Source organism: Bombus pyrosoma, linkage group LG4, assembly GCF_014825855.1.
Source record: "Bombus pyrosoma isolate SC7728 linkage group LG4, ASM1482585v1, whole genome shotgun sequence".
Taxonomy (NCBI): Eukaryota; Metazoa; Arthropoda; class Insecta; order Hymenoptera; family Apidae; genus Bombus; species Bombus pyrosoma.
In genome coordinates this window covers 6,531,733-6,548,990 of record NC_057773.1, presented here as the reverse complement: position 1 = coordinate 6,548,990, position 17,258 = coordinate 6,531,733, and the positions used below count along the sequence as shown (strand labels likewise).

At 38.0% G+C, this 17,258-nt stretch overlaps 1 protein-coding gene and 1 pseudogene across 1 annotated transcript in view; one reads left to right on the top strand and one right to left on the bottom strand.

Annotated features, from left to right (window-relative positions):
* Positions 1–17,258, top strand: part of LOC122566647 (zinc finger SWIM domain-containing protein 8 homolog) — a 108,979-nt gene that overhangs the window by 58,821 nt on the left and 32,900 nt on the right. The gene's annotated exons all lie outside the window — the stretch shown is intronic.
* LOC122566455 lies at positions 9,433–16,555 on the bottom strand (annotated as a pseudogene).

The following is a 17,258-nucleotide window of genomic DNA, read 5'->3' as shown; positions in this document are numbered from 1 at the left end:
CGCACATTCATGCAAAGTGATATTTTTATGAAAATAATTAAGAGCATGACGTAGGCAGAGATTCATTTCACATATTAACACTTTTAGCGTCGAACAACGATACATCGTTGTTAGCAACATTTGCGAAAAATACCAACGACGATGTATCGTTGCGTATTCGATGGCGACTTACTATTCACATCGCGAGAAAAATTTATCTCTAATAATAAAATAAATAATAAATAAATAAATGATAAATTTTAAATCTTATAATAAAGAAATAAATGTATAAAACGTTACAAATGGTTGAATTTCTCCGCAGAAGTCCTGTGTGGGATGTTCCACAAATTGAACAAATTGTTAATGGGTTCAATTTTCTGTTACATTTCGCGATGGTTGATACCGAGACTTCGTATACGCTACTGCCATAAGATAAAAATTCGACACGGGAGATTTGCTTGAGGCCGCAGTCACAGGTTCTAGATAAAGCTGTTTAGAACAGGATATCTATTTATGTTTGACGAAGTAATCCTGCATCGACAGGACGAGAGTCAAATTTTTGGTGGGCCTGTGCGAAGATTACGCACAATTTGTAAGCTGTGCCAAATAAATATTTAACTAGAAATGTTTATAATAATAGTAGAATGCTATTTCAGTGATGTTATACTAGCTACACGAATCACTTGTTTTGCAGCAAGTAATCCTGCTGCGTATCATGGCATTATCATTTAGTTTTGTATTTTGATATTGGAAACCTTACCAAACTACGAGTGCTGTATTTTGGATATTTTATACATTTTTACGTATTATACGTACACATTTTCTAGCACTTTTAAGTTTCCCATAAATGCATAGAAATGTATGGAAAAATGATGGAACTTGGAATAGGGGAAGCTGTGGCAGAGGCCGCTTGAAAAGTCATTAAAATATCTCTTGATGAAGGGACAATTAACTGGATCGTAGAGACGATCGAGGAAGATTTCACGCGGTTGTTGAGCACTTCTTCGTCGGTTAAATGGTCGGATTCATTGTTCATGGACGAAGAGGATGATGAACAGAGGGTTGATGGCTCGAATAAAGAAGATTAGATAGAGGACGTAGAGAGAGGTCTTAGTCAGCATCTCCTAGCTTCTTTCTTTACCCGTCACGGTCTGAAATGAAATATCGAGTAGATTTGCTAGAAAACCAGGCTTCAACCAAAACCCGAAAAAGATTCATCAAAAAAAAAAAAAAAAAAAAGAGAAAAAAAGAAGAGAAAGAAAGAAGAAGAATTAACAGCATGTTTTTAATCAAATTGAATCGATCGAAATCGATAAACTTAAACTAAACGTGGAATTAGGATATAATAAGATTCCAAGATTTCTTCTCTCGTGTTTTTTTTTCTTCCGTACGTTGAAAAATCACGTCTTCTCCAGCGATTTTCCTCTTACTTCGCTGTCAACGGACCAGACCCGCGGGATTATCTTTCTATTTTGCCAGTTCGAGGATGAGAAAGGTAAAATTGACGCGAACTCCCTTGTCGACTTGTTACGGTTTGTGTTCGAGATTAGACCAGCACCGCCCATCCACCTTATCCTCTTCATCCGGTAGAAAAATCGTCTTTCATCGAATCCCGGAAACGCCGCGAAAGCAATCGTATTTCCCGTGATCAGCCGACCTGGGACATCGTTCCTTCTTTCTTTTCTTTTTCGCTTCACAAACGAAATGGTTTCTGTTTTTAATCTATTATATTGTACTCGAAGCCCAATTCTTTCCTCGATTCTTTCATTCAATTTTCCAAACAGACGTTAAACGTAATTACGGAATCTCACGGGGGCGGAAAATGGCACCGAAGATACAGGAAAATAAGATATCGGAAACGCATTTATACGATAAACCTTATTAATCAATTTACATACTTATTTAACTATTTGTCTATGACCGTGGCAAGGCAACGCGTTAGTTGAGAAGGTTCAGTCGATTTGTCACGTGAAGTATCGACATTTTGGATTTGGTAATTTATTTAGGTGGAGAATTCGGGAACTTTATGTGAGAAATAATCCATTTAACAGGTTAGAGACTTAGGAAACTTTATTTTTTCACTTAACGAGATTTAATGCTCTTTTAACAGATTAAAACTTTCCTATAATTTCCCGAGCCTTCTAAACAATCTCTTTCATAGTTGTGCAAGAAATAATCCAATTAATAGGTCATTTCTTCCAATTTACCCAAAGTATTCGATCATTATCGACATATTACCGTGGCAGAGATACACTTTAACGCGTTCACTGCCAGGCGAATTTTATACAAATATTTTTCGAATTATTTTTACAACGAAACGTTTAATTTTTGCAAAATATTAGGTTGTCCGAAAAGTTTCTTTCGTTTTGTAAGGAAATAATAGACGCACAATGTTTTTCGTTTTATATTAGTTTATTGAATTATACACGAACATAATAATAGAAATAGAACGAAATGGATCATACCTAATTCAATAAAATAATATAAAACAGAAATTGTTGTTCATCTTTTATTACCTTATGAAACGAAAGAAACTTTTCGGACAACCTGATATTGACTCTGCGGAGATCGTAGCCGGAAAAGCTCCTATATATCTAACTTGAAATCAATGCTGCGGTGCTTGCTTTTGCGAGAAGACCGTATAAATATATGAAATGTCTTTGATTGTACTGGAATTAATACAAAATACAAACTTAATAAATATAAATATTTCAAAAAAATACATATTTAATTACATATAAATATTTAAAAAATACATATTTAGAATCAGATTTAACATGCATCTGTCAGATCAACCACGATATCCGGAGGGTTAAGTTGCGCACTTTTCCGCCTCTGACGTCATCTAAGATCATTCGCATTGTTGAGAATCTTTCAGCCCATAAAATTTATCTTGCTTGAGTAACTCTAAAAAGTTTTGCAACGTGGATCGCCAATGACCACATACCGTAGCAACGTGTAATACCATCAACGTATTAATAGCAAAATCGTCGATGAGTCGCTCTTTGAGACGATCCTCGAGCTGTTTTCGGAAAAGCTGACAGGATTTGGTCGTTCCTTCGTGGAATACGGGCATTATAGGATGTGCTTGTCGGGACTAATGGCCCGTGAACGCATACACAATCCCTGGGGAGGGATGAGCAAAGGGGGAGGAGCGGGTGAGCAAGTGCCCGCGGGGATCGTAGCGATGGTCGACGAAGGGGATCGAAGGAAAACTCGGTTCTCTCCCGGCGATGCACAGGTGGAATTAATCGGCCTGCCTGAATCGATCCGCCCTCCATTCACCGGGAAATTCTATTTCTCCGTCGGCTGTCGATGTTATCGTTAACGCGGAAATATTGTGCAGTCAGCTTTCGTGCTCGGCCTGAAACGATTCTGTTACACGCGATACACCGTGAATGTCTTCGGCGATGTCTGCAGAACGATGTTTGGGCGCTGGAATGCGTTTGCTGCCTGTTCGAGCGGTAATCGAGTAGGACAGACACGATGTACAATAGCTGAGTGTTGGGAAGTTGATATTTAAAATACCGTGCGCTCGTGTGAGATGCTTTGCAGCCATGTGTATTACATACGAAAATTCAATATGGATTTCTTAGATGTTTAACGTATTTGACTAGTTTTTATTTATTATTTAATTTGTACTTTACAATTTGTCCAGCTGGACATTCGGTAAATTGTCTCACTGGTGATTGAGCGGGACCGGTCGTGGTAACATGGACATTGCAGAATGATAGGAAGATAGTTTTGAGTTTACGTAGTATAATATAGGATAGTAGTAGAATATAAGTAGAGACATAGGCCACAAGGCACAATTAAAATTTTATACAGATATACGTTCATAGAGATGATTTGCAGTAATAAAGATAGATGGAATATAAGTGCGAAGTTACACAAAGTACAATTAGAAGTATGGAAATATACATTCGTATATTTAATGTCTTTAGCGCGTGACAAGAGAGCGTAGGTAATTAGAGAGGGTTATTAGCGTGGGGTGATAGTCAGCGAAGAAGGAGAAGATAAGACCGTAGACTGGGCGAAGAAAGTAGAAAAGAAGGAAAAGAAAAGAACAGAGAGAGCGGACGAGGGTATCTAGTTAAACAGGTAAATGAGGCAATTAGATAAAGATTCATGGACCAGATAATAGACATATAGAATATTTACGAGTTAGATATATAATAGACAGTAGATAAAATTGGTAAAACGAGGATAAAATACGGTTGTGTGTATAGCTGAATAAGCGAGAATGGAAGATAATAGGGAAAATTATCAATATTATTAAATGAAATAGGAGTAAATTATTCATTTTATTGCCAGCAGGCTGAAAATAAACTATACTACAACAGTACTATACTACTATTTAATATCTTTAAAGACGAGGATTCGTAGATTTTGATTTAAAAGGTGAGATGATGACTTACAGGAGAAAAATGAGCAACGATGGTTTCGAGTATTATGAAACATTGTTAATTATTATGTATCATCGTATAAATTTGTTTTTCGTATAGAAAATGAGTTTACAGTCAATGCTTAGTGAAATTAAATTTTTGAAGAAGACAATGTTGATCTTGATATAATTTCAGGGATGAAATTTAAAAGAGCGTCTCATAATTCGCCCCTATCGTACAAGTTCCCTTTATCGCTCGATTATTAATTGGTCTTCCATGCATCCGCGTAATCTGCGATAATTCTTCGTTGTTAAGCGGCTAATATTGTTTATTATTTCCACGAGAAGAAGAAGAGCCCTTGGACAGGTAGAAAAGTGGCAGTGTCTCGTTTGAAATTGTGAAATTGCTTTAATAGCCACTCCGTGGAAGAGCGTGTTATTATCGTTGTCGGGCTAATAGGTATAAATACGTCTATTAGAAGCTGCTACGAACTGTATCAATTATTATGATAGGAGAATAATCAGAATGCGCTTACATTTCGAGGTTAATGACCAGTAACTACCTGCATACATAATGTCTTTAACGTCTCCGCTCGGGTAATCCTTCGGGATTGACCACGTGTACGTAGCAGCGTTTAATAAATTATACAGCAAAAAGAGGGAAACTTATACATAGACTGTTTCGTAAGTGTTTGAATAAATTTCGCCAATGTGTTTCATAGATAAAAAAGAAAAAAATTTACGGAAGTGCAGGATGAAAAGACAAGGTAAATAAACCATTAACTATGAAGATCTAATAACGAAACTGTTGGGGTTTTATCTCGGAATAGTGGATGAATGTATAATAGAAATATATTTAAGTAAGTTTAAGTATAAATACAATGTGTATGCTAAAGCAGATCCGCACGCTGGTAGCGTTACTTTACAAAAGAGCTCCGAAGTCGGAGTTTTCCTTGAAGTTTTTTCCTTTTATTTAATTCTTTACATTCTCAATTTGTCCAATTTGGACATTTGATAGAATTTTTTAACTGTTTGATTGTCATGTGGGTGGCTACCCCCAGCAGGATACCACGTTTGTTAGGTTATACCCTTTGTAAGGTCTGCGGGGTGTTTCCTTTTCAGTCTTCTTTCCATGTTTGAGATGTTGATCGTTTCCGCAGCTAGCCGGTTTGGGTGTGTTGCTATTCTTTCTTCGTATTTTTCTGCGTATCTGCTAATTTCTTCTCTGACCGTTGATATTCCCAGGTCCTTCCGTATGTCCTCGTTTGTAACGTACCATGGGGCGTTGACTATTTTTCTAAGAATTTTAGCTTTTCCTTGAAGTGGCACCCACTTCAACAGAAACGCCAGAAATGTCTAGAAATGTTCACAGAATTACAAGAACAGTATGAAGCGTGAAAGAATTTTTGTTTAATATGACACGAAACGAAGAGACAAACGACGGGTTTGTCTCATTTATCGACTTATTTTGTTTTTATTATTTAATTTGTACTTTATAATTTGTCCAGCTGGACATTTGGTAAATTTTTCTAACTTAATTGCTAAATAACATGTGGATGACTATCCCCAGCGGGATACCATCTTCGAGTATCGACTTATTGAAGTAAGAATTTGAAATGTAAAATTTGATTGCAGAATTAATGTTTCATTTGGCCAATAAATTTAACGGTGCATCGATATTACGTTTTATCTGTATAGAAGCGTTATTTTGCATCTTCGCCGACATAAATTTAATATCAAAGTATCGTTAAATTTATTTGACAAACGAGACATTGTAGAATTAATTAATTTACTAAATCTGGATTATCCATTCTCTATCCTGTATCATAATATCATTATTATTATTTTCCTCGTGTTTGACATTTTTCCTATAATTTAAAATTTCGCTTATTCGATATTTTCGTATTATTTTTAGCTGTAAAACGCGACAGAAAAATTCTCCATGGAAACCTGTGCGTTATATTATGTCGAATAGTGCGAGGGAAATTAAATACGAGAAAGATGTGTTTAATTATGAAAATATTTCGCTTGAAATATTCCTCCTGCAACGTGACAGAGATTTCGGTATATTTTAATTTGCCGAGAAAGATATATATTTCTGAGAACTCAAAGAAGAAATATTAAGGAACAGAGGGTTCATTGAACAAGAGCTTGAACATATTGAATGCCGTACTTGATTAAATTCCCTTCGTTCAAACGCTCGCGTAATTCACTACACAACTTTGTTCAAATGTTTTCCACTCAATATATTACCGTTGTAAAATCCTTTTGCTCCCTGGGGAATATTAAATCGTGTTCTGGCTGAATCTTGCCTTTGTTATATCTCAGCTTCGTATTATCGCCCCTCTGCTTTGATTACGATATCTTCGGGGTTCTACTTGACAAACCAATCACGCAATCATGCAAGTTTACGACTTCCATATAATTTACGACCCTTTAAAATATTACTATGTTGCTACGTATACTTGTTGCGAGTATCCAGATAATTCGATCGATTCCTCTAAGTGGTCTGTGAATTTCATCAAAATATACAAAGAACGTTTATGCTTAAGTATACACGATAGCAATGTAGATTTAAGTCGCCTGTACAATATGCGATCATTCTTATGATCATTAAACTCTAGGTATCCGTTTGAGAAACAGTGTATCTGAAAGACGATCTTTATGGCTGTGACTTATTAAAACTCCTTCATCGTTTATGATCATCTTTCGTTTCCAAAAGAAGAATTAGGCTACTTCTTGGGGAAAATCAATCTCAAATTTCTCTTCTCGTCGTTACGCTCGAACGAGCAAAATAGAATAATGGAGAAAGTTTTGAAAATAGAGTAAAAGAAAAAGGAAAGCACAGCATTTTCATCGTAACGAAAGTTTGCCAAGAGTCCAGCAACCTCGATCGGAATTTTCCGTTTTGCGTCATCCGTTTTTCAGTGGCGAACGTGTGTTCACGTTAGACGTAAAAATAACATCGGTTAAAGTTAAATGTGACGTCGTGTCACCCCTTTAGCCAACGACGTCTCGGTTTACCCTTTCGACGTGCATCACACCTGTATACAGTCAACCACGGTCTCAACGAAATCAATTTACCGCCATCCAAAGACGTGGCTTCCCTGCCTTCTTTCGGCACATCGATCCTCCATTCCTATAAAAATTGATCCTCACGTGTATTCACGACCATCGTCAATCGCGATCCTGTGCCTTTCTCCGCTCAAACGATCCTTTCGCTCGATATTATACGTACGTCTGACGAAGACAAATGTCAGGCAACAGTAATAACGTGGCTTGTCCCGGGTTTCCATGGAACCTACAGCTGGCTCCGTGCACTCGTGCCCGACCATATTTCATGTCCGTGACCAATGGCAGAATCGTAAACGGGGCTTCATCGATTCCGCGTCGATATACAGGATGGTTTACCTGTGGCGAGTCTTTTGCCAGGGTATTCGGTATATTTCTTTATGGATACTTTGGACGGAATAGAATAACTTGAGCGATGAGTTTTCAAAGAAGAACCGTTGGCTAATCGGTGGGAAGTTCTGTTTTTGCGATCGATCAATACGTTTTGTCGACTGGACTTGTAAATTACAAAAATTGACAGACATGGGATTATGGATTTTCGTGGTTCGTTGGACACATAGAACGTTTGTACGGTTGGTTATTCTTATGGTCATTTAACTTTAAAGGAAACTAGGAACGAGAAACTTTCGTTTAACGAGTGATGAACAGCGCTCTTAGGGGTTGAAGAATTTATTTTTGCAGTTCGTTAAATTATAAAAAAGAGGATGTAATAGATTTCTTAAGTAGCCGCCGTTTTATTGCACAGTAAATGGGTAAGTTCTTTTAAGATACGTAGTCGAGGACTCGTAAAGGAGGATCGTTTCAACGAAAGAAGCTGCACTGATTTTCCTCTTTGTTATTATTGTTACAGCAACGAATCGTGGAATATTCTTTAGATATTAATAAAATTGCTGTCCCTCTCATAGGTATAAAACAATATCGTGGATCTATATCGGTAGTCGTGCCTCGTTATAATATTAATAGAGTATCAGGAAGTTTTATAAAAAGCTCGTGATATATATCCCTTAAAACTTGTTATAACAGGTGTCTCAAATACTTTTTACAAATCGGTATCCTATCTGCGACACTTTCTCATTTTCCCGAATACTTAGTGAAATTATATTACACACATGCAATTACAAAATAACAAATCCTTCCTCGTCTATGTAACAAAATGTTCGAATCTGTAGAATTCTCTTTCCCAAAGGATTAAACATTGTGAAGGACATACCATAAATCTCAGGAATTTTCTAGCTAAAGTTCTTCAGACCGAACAAACATCTCTTTACGAAATCGTTTTCTGACAGTATATTGTTTACTACGGGTTGACAGGGGAAAGTTAGTTTTTCTCACGTATCATGCTTACCACTAGCAGCTTCCTATCGAGGGCGGCTAAGGCCCATCCTAGTCCACCAACCTTCTTATGGTTCAATCAGAAGCAATGTCTACTGCACTCACTTTCCTAACCAAAATTGTCACCAACAAATCCGATGGTCCCGTGCGTTAGACCCACCCATCGCAAGCTTTCCTCCGCAGCATAATCTTCACAGAAAGTCAGTCTCAAAATATTTTTTGAACCGTCATCATCTAAGCTTACGTCTCGTACTCTGCACTTTGTCTATCGATCGAAACTTAATTATATCTCTCTAGTCAAGAAATTGTTTGAACAAACATTCATTTATACCTGTTAAATCAGTGTAAACTCATTTGAACCACCCCTATTATCGTAACAGAAATAAGAGGATCGATCAGTTTGTGGCGTCGATTATTTAATCGTAACGAGAATCTACGACTCTCGTTGACGTGCTATTTCTCCGCGAACGGTCGAAATAGACACATTCGATCGGATATTTCAAGAAACTCCAGAGATTCAATTCTCCGTAGAGTTTTTGAATTCCCGACGAAGCTCGAACATCGCGAAAGCACTATGATATTCATACACACGGGAAACGAAGGGAAACAGCGTGCCGTTATCATCGGAGCGGCGAGTTTAAAAGCTCGTGAACAGCTCACAACCCTTAATGCCCTGAAATCCTCGCCTAGCTGTCTCCTTCAAGGAGATATCTCGCAAAGCGGCGTCGAAAGTAGAATCTCGCGGCAGGATTAAATCGGCGGCACAGAGAAACCTGTGCTTCTTCGTTTTTCTTCCTCTTCTCCTTCTTCCTCTTCCCGTACCCCTTCCTCGTTGCTGGTGTTTGCTACCCTCGCGACGTGATGTATCACGTTACAGCAAAATGCCTCTTTGTCCTGATTTTCGTGTGGCCAGGGTTGGCTGTAGCCTCCCTTTCGGAGGGCTGAAAGGGATTTTAAAATATGAGCAGCAGTCATGGCAGAAAGACGCGTTCATACAGGGTGTCGCAGCTGAACAAGATCAACTAAATATCTGCTTTATTTACGATTGTGCGAGAAATCGTTTTAGAGGAAAGTTAAATTGTTTCAAGGGGCGATGTAACGGTGGAAAGAACTTTTTCTTAAGTTCACTTTTCTTAAGGAGACTTTGAGCTCATCGGTAACGCTTTAAATAGAACTCTATGTATTTTTTACATCGGTGGATGTGACCTTTTACTCTGTGTGTAGAAGTATTAAGGTACTTGCGTCGGAAAATGCATAGATTCACAAGATATTCCAATTTTAATATCGTCAAATGCAGGAGAGACAAGGCAAACGTAAATAGAAGAATATCAACTTCGCGTCTCTCATACACCAAGTTTTAGAAAATTCAGGTTAAATCTGTTAAATTAAACATTTTCGAACGCAAGAATTTTTTTGTGCAAGAAATAAAAAAGAAAAAAAAACGCATAGATTGACGAATAAAAAGATACAGAGTTCCATTTAAAAATACAGCAATAACCTTGAAATCCCGTGAGAAAGATCTTTCCGCCCATTACACGTTCCTCTTGAAGTAGTTTAACTTTTTACTAAAAAGTCTTTTCACATAATCGTAAACGAGACAGATATATTTAGGTGATCTCATTTAATCGAGACACCCTATATACGCGCCGGTCCTCTCTCCTCGATAATTTACGTACTGATGACAATCTTAAAATGATTCTAGGTAAAATCTTGGCCGGATTTGAGGGTGGTATTTGCATAGACACTCGTGAAGCAAACGTGTATGGCTTTGGCAAAGAAAATTGTAGATGGAGAATTTTAGATTTAAGATCGCGCTTCGGATCGATGAAAGGATGAAAATAGATTCTCACGTTGTGTTCTGGTTGCGAGGATTATTTTTTAATATCGGCGAGATCAGATTTTTGCAGCTTAGCTGTTAATAAGGAAAATGGTGAATGTGGAGATTTAGGCAGAAGTTTGAGATTTACGAAGAGATGAGAATGAGTTTTGCTACCATGCAGTGGTTATTCTTTAATAACGATAACATTCGATTTTGGTATCTTGGTTTCGATCAGGGGAATTTTCTGGACACAAAGTTTTCAATAAATATCGACGGAGGGTTAAACTGCTTCTTAACGTGGTATGGTGGCTTCGTTCTAGTTATTATTATTTTCTAATAATAATAAGATTCTGTGGATAAAGAAGAGTCGAGATAAACGGTAAACAATATTTTCAGATATAGCTTGCATAATGAAAAATTCTGTTTATTCCTTTTGAAAAATATTCGTAGAGATAGAGGGATGTTGCGAAGGCGGATGGAACGGCTTATTAAAGCATTTGTCATTTCACGCTTTAATAGCCGTGCTCTTATTAGGCTGTTAAGGCTGAATTTGCTACCGTTATGCTCTCCCTCGTAGTTAGGGGCGAGCTTTCACGCAGGCTGGCCGAGCGTACCGGAATAAAATGAGAAATAAGCGAACGGGAACGCTTTAAGCCCTGTATCTCGATGAAACAGTGCTCGATTAATGCCTCAACATCTTTTTCTATCTACTTATTCAGCTAAAATTCTTCCATTCAGAAATCTATCCGATAGAGTATTATTCATGGTACATTTATTTGGAAAGTAACATTTCTTTAATTAGAGATGGTAATTCTTGCCTCGTTAACGTCTCTGTTCGATAAAACGTGATCGATTAGTGTAAGATTCTTATCACGGATTATCGAATTAGATTCAACAGAGAGATCATCAATTTCCTTTTTCTCTTTTAGTCGATGTTGAAGTAACTACTTCAAGAAAAACTCTACATCTTTATTTATGTTTATCCGTGACCTGGAAACTGCTATTACGTGAAAATATTCTAAATAAGGAGCGGTGCATATTATTGTACCCTTGAATATGCATTATGTTTTGGGTTGCAAGATCTAGGAGCAAAGGAACTAATAAACAGATTTCTATTTATGTTGCCTGTAGCCTCTAGCCCAAGCTTGACTTTTTTGGTAATGTCCTTTTGCTATAAATATATGAACGTAATCAATCCATTGTTTAGTAACACTAAGAGAGTAAGGATCTGAATGAGCATAAACTTATACATTATACTTATACCTTTAATTATTTCAATATACTTTTCTATTACAAATTCATCCACTCGGTCTTCAATCAGTCAACTTCAACCCCAACAATCGATAACATAGCAGTAGCATAAAATTATCATTAGTAAGTTAAATTAAATTCAATAGCGAAGAAATGGAACGTAACCGATATTCTTGTAATTTCTAAATAGAATTGCCACAGTATCAGTTTCTTTTTATTTGGTAGTTTATTTACAATCAATTCTCCTTAAGAATTTTAGGTAACTTCATTTGGCGTGGTACAGTAACTTGGATTATAATAATTTATATTATGTTGATTCTAATAGTATTAGTTAAGCGTAAATTTATCATTGACAAACAAATTATATTTAAATAGCGGTATATTATAGAACGCGTAACTACGTTTGTTATTTTTCTGAAGAATAAAATTGGCAACAGCTTGGAGACGTAGCAAAGATTGTGGAGAATTTTTCTTCATATTCGAATTCTGCATTCCGAACTAGCCCCAATGGTAGATTTATTTTCACGACAGCCTCTCATGGCGGACACTTTAAAAATCAATCGGCCCGGTCTGGCAGCCACTCCATTCCGTTCCCGCTACACGGTCTTATTTCCATAATGCTCAGAGGATTTGCCAGTGTATCCAAAGCGACCTGACACGTTCGAAAATTCTATATAACGATTCGATAAAAGTGGCTACCAAAAAGTCTACCGAGTGCCCCTTAAATTTTCTGAACGACGTACAGAGTTCTTAGAAACCTTAAAAATTAGGAAATAATTCTCGTCATTGTTTAAGAACGGTTTCACGGTTTGGGCAAATCGTAGGCTTCGATATATTTGATAAAAATTGTTATTATATGTAAAATATGCGAACTGATTCGTGAAACTGAAAGAAATTATATTTCTTTTCCGATTACAATCCGAACAAGATTTTATAGTAACATGATTCGCAAACATTTTTATTGCCATATCTTTTTCACAAGTGTTATGATACATGCAGATTTATCTGTTTTGACTAATCTCCCCTAATAAGGATATTCATCCAAAATATCTCGTCAACTGATCGTTTTTTATCCACTTTATTTTAATAACTTTTTACACGGCCTATCGAGAACGATCGGATCTATATAAAACTGAAACGTACGTTTTTATTTACAGAAATGGCACAATTGCAAACTGCGCATACATCGTAACTGCCGTGAAAAAAATGTGCCCATAAAAACGTAGCTCTCTCGGAATCGTTTATCTTTTTGCTCGAAAACGTTGCAATTGCAGTCGGAAAAATACGACTCGTTGCAGTTGCACAAATCATTCTGTATATTGTACGCCTAAATTCGAATAAATGTTCTATTTCTGAGGAATGAAGGGTTGGAAGATGAACAATGAATGACGTCGTTGTGGTACGAAATTGACGAGGGAACGCGATCAGGTCGATGGAAGGGAATAGAACAACGGGATTCTGCATCAACAGGTAACATGGTCAGAGGGTTGGCATCGTATCGCGAACAGATTGTACGTAGCGAAGAAAGAGGCATCAGTTTTTGAAAATCGTTAGCGTGGGAGGTGGTTAAAACGAGCGTGGAACGTGCCAAATCGTATTTCAACAATTGCAATGTATCTCTGCATGGAGATATTCGAGTTTCGTTGCCAGCTTTTTCACAAAATTACTCTCCCTTTCTAAACCACAAATAATCAGACTTCAAATTATTCCAAAGAATTGTTCTTCATTTTTATGCCGTAAATCTCTAAATTTGCTAATTATATCACGGTAGTTATATTATATTAATAATTACACATAATAATATATTTTCGCACGATGAATAACATTTGAATAACCCCTTTCTCCAATAACGTTTCATTTTTCTCTCGGATAAAGGTATAAGTGAAAAGTAATATTTTTGTACCGTAGAAATTTTTTCTTTTTCCGAGTTTGAAATAGGAAACGAAACGCGGTCGGTGTGGATTTCCTGTGGTTTTGTTCCCCTTCGTTTTTCTCTGTTCTCTCCTTTTCCACTCCCCGCCCAATTAAAACTTCCACTTCGATCGCCAACAGGGCATTCATAGATAATGCGTTAAAATCGGTTGGAGCTCGCAGCCGATTGTTTCAGAAGATTTACGCGTGTTCGGTAATCTCTATAATCTTAGATAGCCTGCTATGTACTTATCTGAAACTAAAATTGCCGCGTACATGCTCTTTACATGTTCTAAGTTCTAAGAAACGAAAGAAAAACTTACTAAAAGTCATCCAGTCGATTTAAGTTTCCTACTAATTTTAGTTATTCAATTTTTATTCCTCCACTTATCAACTAGAGTATCGATTAAAATAATAAAACATCTTGCATATTATTTCCTTTCAGCTGACAGAGAAAAAAGAAGTTTATTCTATTAATTATAAATATTGCTAAACTTCTCGCCCCATGAAGACCATCGTTAAAGGATTAATTCGAGATTAGTGCTGCGTATCTCCATAAAATTCCTTTTACTTCGATAGATTCTACCCTAGAGACCACTGAAGACTTCTGTAGCATCAGCATACTCTGTACAATTTTTCTCTCAAATTACACCGTTCAAAAAATTTCAACCCTTTTCCCATGTCGCAACCTTAAATCGGCAATTCTTGTAGATGTTTGCGAGCCAAACACGAATCCGCAAATCCTTTTTCTTCATTACTCAACGGAGGAGAAAATTAATTTTCAAGAAAGATTGCAAATTTTTAACTTCGACGATATTTCGCGCTTTTGCTGTAGCATAACTATCGAGTTACCGTACCGTGTCGTATTTAGTTCAGAGAAAAATCTACGACGTGTATCGAAAGTTGGAAAATCAAAGGTTGAACAGCTTTATTATATTCCATAAAGCGCGTACCTAGGGAATTTCGTTGTTCATAATCGCCTCAATTCTACACGCTGCTATAGAGCAGAGGGATACGTACATCGATTCGTCAAGTATCTCCAAAAGTTTAAATCGGTTTAAAGACAAATTTTAGTAACGACTACGCGGAACAAGCATTCGCTTGGTTCTCCAACAAGCTCGCTCCAACAATATCCGACGTGCCGCGTTCTCGGCGAACGCCAGTACGTCGGTCGTCGGTAGCTGGTAGGTTAGCTGTGCCTGCGACTAAAAACGAAAAGAGGCGGAACGATTGCACGTAGGAGGTCGGAACTCGTCGAGAAATAAGCAATTTTTACAGGGGATAAAAATTGAAATCTGCCGGGCGAAGGTTTGTATGCGTTCGCCGGTGCGGCGTTCACGGGAGTCGACCGTGGAGAATATCGATCGGCCCGCGGGGTCGATGCACCGTCGCGTTTCGCTACGTGAAATTCATTTTCAGCCAGCCCCCGGGGAGACATTCTGAAAATTCAGGACCATTAAACGGAGCGAAACAAAAGTGTATCTGGACGGACGAGTAAAATAAAAAGGAAAGAAACGAGAGGGGAAAAAAAAAGAACTTGGAGGTGGAAAGGAAAAAAACGGAGGGAAGGGAGTGGTTGCTAGGTGAATTTCGGGGACGCCGCGTTTCGTTCTCCGTTGTTTTCTTCTCGGATTCGATGGAACTGAATTCGCGGCCATTTCCCGTGGCCGGTTCGACGTTTGTCCGCTGAGAAACCGATGAAAAACGAGCGAAACGCGGGTCGTTGTTGCAAGAAAAATAGGTTTCCGGATTGCAGCGTGGAAAATAGCGGAAGGATCGATTTTACGACACCTTTGATCCTCGACGATGCAGTTCTTTACTCTCCGATTTTTCTGCGGTAATGGGACGAGGGAAGAGAACGTACTTAAATATCTTCCTTGCAAATATTGAAGTTGCGAGAGCTTAAAGTACCATCTTGGGACGACGTGTAATAATTATTTCAACCTGGTGGTGTAGTAACGTTGACCTAGAGAAATAGTTGGTAGTAATAAAACATGGAAGTACAGCCTTCATTACGATCTTGCACTTCCAAGAAACCCATAACCTATTTAAATCCACTCTTGCGCTTATAGCTCTATGGGCGCTATTTACCTTGCGCTTATAGATTCACATTCGACCGCCGATCACCTCTTACTTCTATAGATTACCTCTTCTTTGAAAATGCTAATACTCGTAGTAATAAACTTGTGCGCTGTTGAACACGCGATATATACCTCTCTTTCTCTTCCAATAAATACAATTTAAATATTGCAGCTGCTTTCTTATCGCCGCGAACCATTCAACTATTAATCTACGATAAAACATGCTTAACAATTCTTCTTTTTCATAAAAAAGAGTATATATGTATATATATATATAAGATTGAACGAAAAAACGACGCAAAGACCATGGTACGTTTTAAATTATATAGATCTATATATAATTCAACCTAATAATTCTGCTTTTTACTACGAGAAACCACGAGAGAAACAACTCGAACGAAACTAAAAACGAAGCAACCCTAGAACATAGAGAAAGGAAAAAGAGAGAGAAGAATCCCGTCATATTCAGTGCTTGTACAATGTATCCTGTATCGTAGACTCGTAGCGAAACTCGAACGTAGGACGATAAACGCGAGCAAGTGTATCGTTCGTTTCATTTTCCGGCGTATTCTCTGCCTCTTCCGTTGATTTTTCTTTCCCTTTCCTTCCTTTTTCTCTTACCTCCTTCCCACCGACTATTCGTTCTACCGCTTTACAATGCATTATTGTGGCAGCTTTATGCGCCAGCCCCCGGCAGTCCCACGTGTGTTTACAAGCGGACCACATTGTGATATTATGTAGCTGGGTTGGCTCACGCACTTGTAGTTGTTGCACCGATGGAACGCCGTTCCAACAACGCTGGAGTATAGAGTTACGTTTTATGCACTACTTCCTGACACGAGTGCGCGCACACCGGTAGCGCAGAACCGGCGTCCCGTTAATTTCAACGCGAAACGACTGCGATCGCGCCGCTTTGTTCGTAGCCGCGACTCGCACGCCGATAAGTAACGCGGCTAATCGCTCATCGTTGCTCGCCCGGTGAGCTTGCGTGGTCTATTTGCACGGTAATTTTAATCGTCGACCAACGTTCTTCCTACTTTTTCCCCATTTTGGTATCTTCGCGATCTTTCCTGTTTCAACGATCACGTTTCTTCAGATTTTTAGACGGAGATGGTAGAGTAGGCTCAGAGACGATTAATTGCGAATTTCGTTTATTGGGTCGTATTTTTTTTTTAAGATTCTCAGATCGAACGATTGTAACAAGCTCAGAGGCGATTAATCGCCATTGCCGCGTGTTTGCCATTCTCTTTATCGCGGTCGTTGCGTGAAGATTTCTATTGGCTTGACAACTAAGTGATTGCGGATTTTGTCAATACCACCTAATGGCAAAATCCGCAATCTCTTAGCTGCCAATCCAATAGATTGGACGGTACATGGTAGCAGGTTCAGAGTCGATTAATTGCGATTTTTCCGTGTCTGGAATTCTGTT